This window comes from Cavia porcellus, unplaced genomic scaffold, assembly GCF_034190915.1.
Source record: "Cavia porcellus strain 051 isolate PalLab524CR breed Dunkin Hartley unplaced genomic scaffold, mCavPor4.1 scaffold_6, whole genome shotgun sequence".
In the NCBI taxonomy this organism is placed as follows: domain Eukaryota; kingdom Metazoa; phylum Chordata; class Mammalia; order Rodentia; family Caviidae; genus Cavia; species Cavia porcellus.
Genome location: NW_026947489.1, coordinates 56,705,107 through 56,716,701, shown reverse-complemented (window position 1 = coordinate 56,716,701; position 11,595 = coordinate 56,705,107). Strand labels below are relative to the sequence as shown.

Genomic DNA, 11,595 nt, shown 5'->3' with positions numbered 1-11,595 from the left:
AATGAAAGACTTCTACAATGAAAATTACAAATTGATTAACTAAATTGAGAGAGAAACCAATACTGGAAAGCCTTCTTTCCAGTACTGATAGGTCGGTAGAATTTGTGTTGTTAAAACATATATACTATCTAAAGTAGTATACGAATTCAGAAAATCTCCATTAAACAGCTCCATCACACAGCTTCATAGAACTAGAAAAAAATTTTTAGTTCACATGGAGGCATAAAAATTCATCACCTATTTCATAGAATATGGTGTTATATAACCATTGTAATCTGAACAGAATGATATTGACATAAACCAGACAATGAAAGACCACAAAGTCTTCTGAAATAGACCCAAGCATCTACAGCCAACTGAAGTTTGACAAAGGAGGCAAAAGTATTCATTGGGAAAAAAGCCTCTTTAATAAACCATGCTGGGAAAATTAGAAATCCATATCCATTGGGATGAAACAACGAAGTTCTCAACATACTAGAAGAAATGTTAGGGGAAACACTTCAAAATCTTGATATAGACAGTAATTTTTTGGCTATGATCCCCAAAGCATAAGAAATAAACGCAAAACCTAACAGATGATTTTATACAGTGTAAGAAATTAACAGAGTGAAGAGACAAATCTCAGAATGCAAGAAAATATTTGAAATCTGTCAGAAAAAGAATTAATATTGATAATATATAAAAACTCAAAAAACTTAACAAAAAGAGATAATCCAAATAAAAATGCACAAGTGATCTTAGCAAACATTTCTCAGAAGAGTAGTATAATAGCAAACAAACATATGAAAAATAATATCTGTGGCTACCAGGGAAATGTAAAATAAACATAAAATGAGATATCGTTGTACTTCATTTATGATGACTACTATGGAAATATCAAAAAATAAAAAAAATGGCAAGCATCTAGAGAAAACCAAGTTCTTTTACACCACTGCTGCAAATATAAATTAGCACAATCATTATACAAAGCAATAATGAAGATTTTGCTACAAATTACCTTGTGATTGAGTTATCTCATTCCTTGGTATATACCCAAAGGAAATGAAATTAGAACACCAAACAGATGCTTGCATGCCCACATTTGGGGCACCACTCAACATTGCTAAGATACAGAGTTAGCCTAGGTGCCCAGCAACAGATGAGAGAACAAAAAATCTGATGTGTATGCACAGTGGAAAGTTATTCAGCCATAAAGAAAAACAAAATCCTGTATCTTGCTGCAAAAATGGATATGACTGGCGGAAAGTGTGTTAATGAACAAAATAAGATAGGTACAGAAAGATGAGTCCTGTGTATTTTCTCTCATGGGTGAAAGTTAAAAGAAGTCAAGCTGAGAGCAGAGTAGTGATTGCCAGGTATTGGAAAATTGGGCAAGAGGGTGCATAAAGGGGGCTGGATTTGATCTGTGCACATCACGTACATCTATTGAAACATCGAACTGGTCTCCATTAATCTGAATAAATTAGGATTTGTTAATCAAACATTTTTAAAAATAACAACAAAAGGATAACAGAATGCTCTGTCTGTTTCTGACTTTATCTCTCTTCCCTACCCCTAAGCTGTCCCACATACATTTTCCCCCAGCATAGAGTTCATATGTGAGCATTTATGGCCAAAAAATATCCTCAGTGTTTTCAGTGGAGTTTGGAATCAGAGAGACTTGAGTTGTAGTTTCTGTAAAAACACAGATCATTTAAGTGACCTTAGGCAAACTCAAGCCTGATTCCCTCCATTGAAGATGAAAACATTTAAACTACTCGGTAGAATCATCAGGATTAAATGGAAATACACATGTAAAACTTGAATATTCAAGGGTTAGGTCAGGGTTTTTTTAATCCTTGACCTACACCAGAGTCACCTGAAGAAGTGGTTAGGATTCACAGGGCTAGGTAATAACCCTGGAGTTCTTGGATTGGGCAGTTTTATTTATTTATTTTTACTAGAGTTTGTTGTATGCTGTGAGCAGTTGGTGCATGTGCATAGCACACCTTAAATATTTTTTTTCATTGCTTTTCCCTGCCTCCCTTCCTCCATCTCTTGATCCTCTTCTCACATGAGAATTATGTATCTTGTATTTTGCTTATTTTTATTCTTTGGGTTTCTCATTTAAGAGAAGCCACGCTGTATTTAACCTTATGTGTCTCATTTATTTCATTTAACATTATGGTCTCAAGGTGTATCCATTTGCCTACAAATGACTCAAGTCTACTTTTTATGTCAGAGTAGTACTCCACTGTGTTTAAATATCACATGTACTTTATCCATTCATCTATTGAAGGGCATATAGGCTGCTTCCAAGATTCCGCTGCTGTGAGTTGTGCTGCTAAAAACATGGGTATGAGTCAGGCAGCTTTAGATAGAGCCTGAAAATTTCATCTGTGGCAATTCTCATGTCGCTGCTGATCTTGGTACCTTAGTTTGAGAATTACTGTCCTGCAGCCATTGCCTTCATTAAATTGGATCACCACAACATCTAGTGGAATCAAGGACTGTACCTTTGTTTCCTATGTGGCACTTTAGGGTATGCTATAGTTTTGATAATTGTCTCCTGAAGACCTATCTGTTAAAGGCTTGTTCTGCAGTCTGTGATGGCATAAGTATTCCTGCTACTTTTAGTCCTATTTACTGTGAGAATTGGAAACAAAAAATGGAGTGGAAAAATATGGAAAACTTTTTGTTTGGTCAGAAAAGAAGCATGTTTCAAGACTGTTATCATTTATACCTAAAACATCCCCCCACCCCAGAATTCTCACATGATTGGATCATGGGGATACATTTATCAGTGGATTAATCCACTAATGATTTCATCATTAATTGTGCTGTTAGGAGGTGGGCCCTGGTTGGAACAAGTAGCTCATTATGAATGTGAGCTGGAAGGATGTATTCTTGTCCCTGGCCAGGAAATTGTAGCAGAATAATGGAGCCATTGCTGTGACTATATCTGTCCATATGGTTCTAAAGCCTTTGGAGCTGGTTGGCAGGACAAGTTTGGAAAATTTTAAAGATATAGGTTAGTGAAGTCTTAGAATGTTATGAATGCTGCTTGATGGGTGATACTGCCCCAGAGCTCAGAAGACCTAAGTACCAATAAGAATTCGGACAGTAAAGATCAGGCTCACGGGGTTTAAGTTGGGAGTGAGGACACTTTTGGAAACTGGACTAGAGGCTATGCATATTTCATTCTGGCAAATAATTTGTATATACTTTATTTATGTCCTAACACTTTGAGTGAGGCTGAATTTGAAGTAGTGTACTAATTAACCTGGTGAAATAAATTTCAAGGTAGCCCGATGTTCAGGCTGTGGCATAGATATCGCCAGGCACTCTTAGATTCACAATGAAGATCAAGAGCAAAGAGCACAACTGAGATGTAAAAAATGTGCAGCTTGAAAAAAAAGGAAGTGTAGCAGCAGAATATAAAGTTGGGGCCAAGGAGAACATGCTTTTTAAAAAGATTAGAATTAAAAAGTAAAGAAGCCATTGTAGGCTCAAGGGTGGAATAGGTTAAGCTTCTCTGAAAACCTTTGCTTTGAGAGGAAAATCCCAGGATGTCTTGTATTCAGGACTGCCTGAGAAAGTGTTTTCCAAAGTCCAGAGTTACACCAGCACTCAGATCCCCTTGCAGACAAGGTGGAGCAGACCAGGCTATGGTCAAGCTAGTGATGGACTGTGGCACCATCCACATAGTGTTGGTGTATAAAATGGAAGGACTTTAGGTTCCTACCATGAGGATTATTCTGATGATAACAAAGGGCTGGGTGTCAAGTCCATTAGCCCACATCCTACTGCATTAAAACTAATAGAGAATTGATCACAAAATCATCTCTACCTCTTCTCATGGAAGCATCAGTTCTCATCAGTCCTGAGTTGTACCAACATTATGACTACGTTGTTAGCATTAGGTCTTCTATGTTAGCATGGTGACTCTGGTTTCTCACCCTGAGCAGCCTATCAGCACTGAACACTTCTGTTTGGACCTTCACACTTTGTGTCACTAGTACACAGCAAGGCAGAAAGAACAGCCCAGGAAGAAGGCAAGATTTGGGCTGCATTTTGCACCTTTGTGCCTGACACATAAAGTCTCTGAGGCTCACTCATTTTATGGAAATGATGAACGGTTACTTCCTCCCTATTCATGGAAAGTCCTCCAGTATTATGGGCCATACCAAAGTGGCCCAAAGAGTAAAATCTCTGCTCAGTCATTAAAACCGGAGAGCCCACTGACCTAGTAACACCAGTTCAGTTCTCTGAGAGCTGGATGAATACACTTGGAGCTCTAGGGGCTGCTTCTGAAGACAAGAGATGTGTGAGAGAGACCAGAGGCAGTGAGCAGACCATAGGAGGGACGAGGCTGGTATGGGGAGCTCTGTCAGGAAAGCAGTGTCAGAAACAGTCCTATGGGCACTGAATTTCAGAAGGTAAATTTTATGTATATCAATTATATGTGAATAAAACTATTTGTTAAAAGGAAAGGAAGGAAGGAACAGGCATTTTATTCTGGGGTTTTGCATCTCTAGATTCATCACAGAAGTGCCAAGCTGGAGACTGGTGGGTCATTACGTCAGCTCTGTCCTCCTCTGGGCACAGGATAACCCATGAAGGAGGCTGTGCTGTGAGACCTGAGCACTCAGCCCTTTTTCCTGATGAGCCAGTTCCCCGTTGCATCTCACACAAAACACACTCCATGTCTCACAGACCTTGGCTTTGGAACTGGTCCTCCATGTCATGCAGGGAGCAGAATCACCCAGCACCGTGGAAAGGAAGAAAAGCAGATAACACTGGGGTGCTCCCACCACCCAGGCTTCACCTGGGCTCTGCCCAAGGCTTCGAGCACCTTCATGTCTCCCTTCGCCTTGTAAGCCCACATCTTTTCTTTACCTGGGTCAGACACCCCCTCAGCAGTTTGTACCACTTCAGTAGAAGTGATGTGGGTTTTTTTTCTGTGCATTTCAGTGTGACCCAGGAAGTCTGTGGTCTACAAGACCTGTCAATCTACTTCTTAGAACTGTTTCCAATTACGAAAACAAGATTGTTTGCTGTCAGTTCCCCTGTATGTGCAAAACCTACCTGCCACCACACCTGTTTCCTGACTCCCCTCCTCCACTGTTTCTAACTCATGAGATAAAGCTGTGGCTACTGCACAGGACAGTCAGAGGCCACTGTCCTCTCCCTTGCATAGGATGGTGCTCAGATGGGTCATCCAGGGGGCAGGCTGGCATGAGGAGGGACTGACCATGGTGACAGCTGAGGGCAGGCAGAAATGTCTGCCGTGGATGTGCAACCCTACAGTGGGGACCTCATTCAGAACAGAGTTACAAGGAGCACGTCAGGCCCCTCAGGACCAAGCCCTGACTGGAGATCAGGCAACTGAGTTTTAAAATCTTAAACTGGTGTCACTTTTATTTTTTAGATTGACTGCATATTTTGAAGTAATGACTTGAAATTCACTTAAGATTATTTCAAAATTATGGATAGCCACAATGATTCTACTTTAATATAAACATACAAAAGCCTGTCTCCTGTTCTCTTTAGCTATTATTTCTTGTGATTAAGACAAGATTGCTGCCTGGCAAGCGTGAGGTCCTGAGTTCGATTCCAGGTAACAAAAGAAAAAAGAAGACAGAACTGGGAATGTCGTGTTCAAGATAGCAAAAAGGTTGTATTTAGCCTCTGCCTGGTCCACAAATACTCCTAGTTAATCAATATTAGCAAGGCAAACAGGTCATAAAATCACCATTATGGTGAGAAGCAAGCACCTGGAGATTTCATTAAATGTCTGGAAGGTACAGGTTGCGGGGTAGGAGATGTCTTAGGTAGAACATCTGCATCAACAGAAGCCCAGGGTTGCTGGAGGTGAGTTATCCAGAAATGTCACCTGGAGTATCCAAGGGAGCTTCAAGTCAAAAATATCAGCTGTGGTTGGGTGTGGTGGCACAGCACTCGGGAGGCTGAGGCAGGATTGCTGGGAGTCTGGGCTACATAGTGAGCTCAAGGCCTGAATTACAGATCAGATCCTGTCTCAAAAAGTAAAAGAAAAAAAAAATAACAGATACAAAGGGCTTGGGGCCACTTTCCTCTCCCATTGAGAAAACTGCATGATAGCCAATATACTTAAGAGAGTCCAAGCATAAGCACATTCTGGGGCTGAGGATTTAGCTCAGCAGCGTAAGTGCCTGCCTTGCAAATATGTGGTCGTGAGTTCGATACCTGGTACTGATAAAAAAGAAAAAGACAAAAGATAAGCACATTCTAACCCCCAGATGCTGAGACCATATTACACCTCATAACAAGGGAGAATTAAGGTGACTGATCACCAGATTTGGTGAGGAATGAAACTGGGCTGTACAGATGGACCAATGCATTATTGCAAAATTTCTGACCAAGTGCTGCATAAGAACATATCAAGAGTGCAAACAAGCCAGGTATGGAAATGTGCATCTGTAATTTCAGTTACAAAGCAGGTGGAGACAGAAGGATGGAGAGTTTGAGGTCAGCCTGGGCAATTTAGCAAGACCCTGTCTTAAAAAAAAAAAAGCACACAAATTCAAGGGGCTTATTCCATGACAATACACCAGCTCACTAATCTGTGTGGGGTAAGTGGAGGAGATGGAGGAGAAGTTTCTGTAGCAGAAGCCTCCGCTCTGAGACCTGGGCCAGGAGGACATTCTGTCCCAGACCATACTAACCCTAGATGTGGCTTTTCAAGGAACAGGGCTGGGCCATCCCTGAGATGCTCTGATTATTGCAGCCTAGCAGTGGGCACCAGGAGGAGGGAAACCCAGTGCTGGCACCCACTTGTCCATTTCACAGCAGAGCGGTGAACTGCTCTGAATGCAGGGAAATGTGGGCTTTCTAAGGAGCCATTGGGCTGGGGAGTTACAAAGTAGATGGATAGAGGAAGAGGCGTGAAAGGGCGGGCTTCAGAGCTATGTTAATTCTTGGTTTTTTTTGTTGTTGTTGTTTGTTTGTTTGTTTTTTTGTCTTTTTCATTTTTATCGGTACCGGGGATCGAACTCACGACCGCCTGCTTGCAAGGCAGGTGCTTATGCCGCTGAGCTAAATCCCCAGCCCCTTGCTATGTTAATTCTTATAGATACAGTTTCCATTACCCTGTTATGGTATAACTGGGCCTTTGCAACAAAAAATGCTCACAAAGACCTATTTACAATGAAAAAGAAAGCTATACTTGCATCTATCTATCTATCTATCTATCTATCTATCTATCGTGTGTGTGTGTGTGTGTGTGTGTGTGTGTGTGTGTGTGTGTGTGTGTGTATGTGAAGAGGATGTGAACAGTGTAATTTACTTGGCATTTTTTGGGTGCACTCTGCTGGGTTCAGCTAATCACATGTCCGCAGGAGGCTCAGGATGGTGGAACAGTTCTGGGATTGTTACGCCTGTTCCCAGTGATGATCTCTGGGCTCATGGGCCGTCAGCTAGGAAGCGGCCAGTGACAGAGTAACCATCAAGGGGCTGAAGAGCCAATAATAGACCCTTAGCTGGGCTTATAAACCCCTTGATAGCACTCACTGGACAAACAGAGCCAAACTGAGTAGAGGGGAAGTGGGCTTTGGTGTGGGCTGCAATGGGTCTGCATTCAGTCACAGGTAAGCATGTTACACAGACGAGCATAGATCTACTACAGATGTTTGGGGTAGGAGATTAGCATGGTATCTGCTGGTCAGGTGTCCAAGTGATTGCTGCAGGCTGGGTATCTGGGAAATGACTGTTTCCTCAGGAGGTGTGTACCTTTATTCTACTGTCTAATTACCACTTAAAAAGTTATTAGTAGCCTTTCTTATATCTCAGGAGATCCTCACAAAGTGACCTACAGAGAAACTGGGCAGGTACTGAAAACATAGGCAAAAGTGAGCAAATACCTCTACAAGACCAGAAAGCTGCACTCACAGAAGGCAGCAGACCTCCCTGATGACAGTTTTCCCAGTCAGCACCGCACTGTGGTCCCCTCCACCGTCAGGATCAACACTGGCCAGAGCACAAGGCCTTCAACCATCACTCAGGGCAATAGTGAGATGGGTCCTTGCCTCCCTAGGGTGCAGAGCTGCCCTGATTACCTCCCTGTATTCATTTCTCTCCCCTCATGCCCATCTCTGGGCGTTAACCACGCCCAGCGTCAGTAAACCATTTCATGTGTTTTTAAGATAAAGGAAACCGAGACACTGCACTCATACTGAAAATTCCTTTATGAACAAGATTGTTGGCAAGTTGTACCACTCTAAGGGCCCTCCTTGGGAAGGGACACTTATTATTCCTCTCTCACCCCTTTTTCTCAATGGTCCTGCAACATTTCTCGTGCACTGCTTGGAGAGTTAGAAGCCCAAAAGGAAAGTTACCCTGTGCTTCTTCTAGTTTCCTCCATAGCGGATTTTTTTTTTTTAATGCTGACCTCCTGATCTGAACACTTTAGAAAAATTAAATTCTGAATACTTTAGAAAAATTAAATTTCACGTCAGATGACAATGTAATCCTTGGACACAGAAATATTTCTGATGCAGATGGGCCACAGGCCTGGCGTGAAATTGTCCCGTGAGGATGCTGAAGGACAACTCTTGGACTCTCCAGATTGGATATGTATGGCTGACTGTGGTTGTGGGTGGTAGCTATTCAGGTCTGACCAAGCCAGGGATTAAATTTGTTCATCTTTATACCAGATACATTGAAATACTGCCTGAACATAGCAATTTTTTAATTCTTTAATTTTCTTGGTGTTGGCGGGGAGGCACAATCAGGGAAAATGTTAGAGAAATGGAGTGATGTTTACAAAAACATGAGGAAAAAAAAGACATGTACATTGTCTTCCGGAAAACAAAAATGCCATACATTTACATTCATATTCTTAATTTCTTTGACAATTTGGGTAGATATGTTATTCTCTGCTTCTTCCCTATATTTCTTAGCTTTTCTGCATGTTTCTTGTTAATTTTATTTTCTCTTTCCTTTTCCTGCATATTCTTCTCGTACTTCTCACTATTCTTATTTCTTTTCCTGCTTGTTGGATGTAGAATTTCCTCAGCCTCTGGTCCCTTCTGTACCCTCTCTATGTCCTTGTAGGTGGCATCTGAAAAGTAGGCCCCTCCGTGGTCCTGCACCGTGTTCCCTGCCAGCTCCAACAGCTCCTGCACTTGGCCTTCCTTCTCAGCCGGGTCTGCTTTGTCACTGATGGTGAAGCAGTGGTCCCCACCCTCCTCCATGACGCTTTTTAGCTTCTCGTCTGCATCTGCCAGGACATCACTCAGGCTCTTGCTGTCCAATTCATTTTTGAGGGCAAACAAGATCATGTGCTTCATGGCTGCTCTCCCAAAGACAGCTTTGATCAAGGGATGGTTTTCTGCTCTTTCTCCACATAGTGATCAAATTGCAGAACCAAGAAGATAGCGTGGGGTCCTGGGTGGGAGGTGATGACACAGTGGCTGATTTTCATGCAGGTGGTTTCCAGGCTCTCTGTGGTGGCAAAACCCCCTGGGGTTTCAGGTCTCAGTAACGGGTCGTGGGCAGACATTTTAGAAACAAATTTGTATTTCTCAAAGCGGGTGTTTCTGTTGTACTTTTCCCACATTCGATTCTCTCAACCAGAAAGACCCTCAAAGAGCAAATGTCATGCACAGCCATGTTCACATTGGGACTCTGTCTGAATTTAGCACTTTGTGGTTTAGAGAGATGAAAGAAACTGAGTACACTTCTGTCCTTTATCTTTCCCCGCTCCCGCAGTCGCACGTCATCTGAGTCTTCAGGGCCCAAACGTTCTCCTGTTTCTCTTTTTTCCATTACACTTCTGTTTATCTTTCTGGGATGGATCAACCACTTATAATTTAAAATCTAAAATTTGACCATATTTTCTATTTGTTCTATTTTTCTTTTAGAAGGGAACCAACTCTATCTTTAAGATATCAAATCTGAGGAATCCCAGCCGAAGAAAATAGGCTTCTTGCCTAGGAAAGAGCACTCATTAAAAGGCAAACTGCAGTCTGTCATGGACTGACAACTAGCGGTCACTTTGTAACCCGCAGCTGAGCTGAATCAGCGTGGTGCTGGGTATGGAGGGCCCACCCGAGGACTGCTGCCAACAGCATAAAAAGGAGAGCTGGAGAGGAAGAGGTGGTATTGTTGGTTTTCCTATTGCCATGGGTTCTCCTGGAGGAGCTTGTTGGGCTTTTGTCCTGATGTAAACTCAGCTGTTATCATCAGAGGAGCTCAGGACTTGGTCGCTGAGAAGGGCTGCAGTTCACTTTGGGGGAGCTCTGGTTCTTACTTGAAGCATCGTTTCCTGATTCCAGAGGGGGAGATGTGTGCTCTACAATCTCCAAGAGAAGCTTGTCATGCTGGCTCCTTGATATAAATTAGCTGTTCTCATTGTCAAAGAAGCTTGGGACCTCTTTGTCACTAAGGATGGCTGTGATACTTTCTAGGGGAGCCCTGACCCTTACTTTGTTTTCCTTGCAAACCCTGCCTATAACACAGTCGGACATGTACAAAAGTCTGTGGCTGCAGTGAAGAAAGTTTGTCCCCATTAAAGTTTGTCTTACAGCACACAGTTGACCCAGAAGAGGACACTCAACAGAGAAAGAAAGAAGTGTCTAAAAATGAAAACTTTCTTTAAAATTGTATATCCTACTTATCGCAGAGTTATTTATTTGCCTTATTTTCTAAATGCTGCGGAAAAAAAGAAGACAAATTTTATGCTGTTATCTTTAAAATACAATTTAAGAACAATAACCCATCTTTATGTTCTTGGTAACATCAGTAAGTTAATAGCTTAGGTTAGTTGAGTTAGTTGCACAGACAAATTGATTAAAAAGTACACTTTGATGATGTAACAAGAGATTCTGGAAATCCCCAGGAAAGAAACACACAGAGAAGCCCCACAAATGGAAAGACCAATGACCAAAATAGAAACTCCAAACAAAAACTCAGGGACATGGAAAATTTAGTGTATGCTAAAGGCAACATTCCAGAGCTGTTGAGGACCATTCAGTATAATTGTTGGGGGAAAACCATTTCATAATTAAATTGTATTTAGGGCTTGTCCAAGACCTATTGCCTTACCAGGCAGCTGGCCATGGTATGCAGGAACATAATTCCATGTGGCTCCAGTCATAGCTGAGGCCTCAATGGTTCCATGATGCTGTGACGCCTCCGGGTAATACTGTACCAACTGAAGACATGCTGGTTCCTTGAGAACTCATTAGTAATAAAGATAGAGTTTCATCTTGGGGAAAGGATGAACTCCTTCCTAACCTGCCATCTTTCTCCACCATCCTCATCAACCTAAAGATCCTCATTAGCATGAGGCCACCACCAACCTCTGAGTCATCTGAGAATCCCCCCAATTATTTTTAGACTCAGAGATAGTGGCTAGGTTGGGTGCCTTTGTCTCTGCCCATCCTGAGGCACTGACCTCCCATCCTCCCGTCATGCATTACTAAATTTGCCTCTGTTCCTTATTTCACCCTTTTTCCAGGTCCCCAATACACCGACGCCCCCTGAGTCATCTGGTAATCCCGTCACCATTTTCCTCAGTGTAAAATATGATCAGTAAATACCGAGGTTCTGGCTACCTTGTGGCCTTTTGCTTTC

At 42.2% G+C, this 11,595-nt stretch overlaps 1 pseudogene; it reads right to left on the bottom strand.

Moving 5' to 3' along the window:
* Window positions 1-8,539: 8,539 nt before the first annotated feature.
* Window positions 8,540-9,687, bottom strand: LOC100733691 (GTPase IMAP family member 7-like; annotated as a pseudogene).
* Window positions 9,688-11,595: the final 1,908 nt, after the last annotated feature.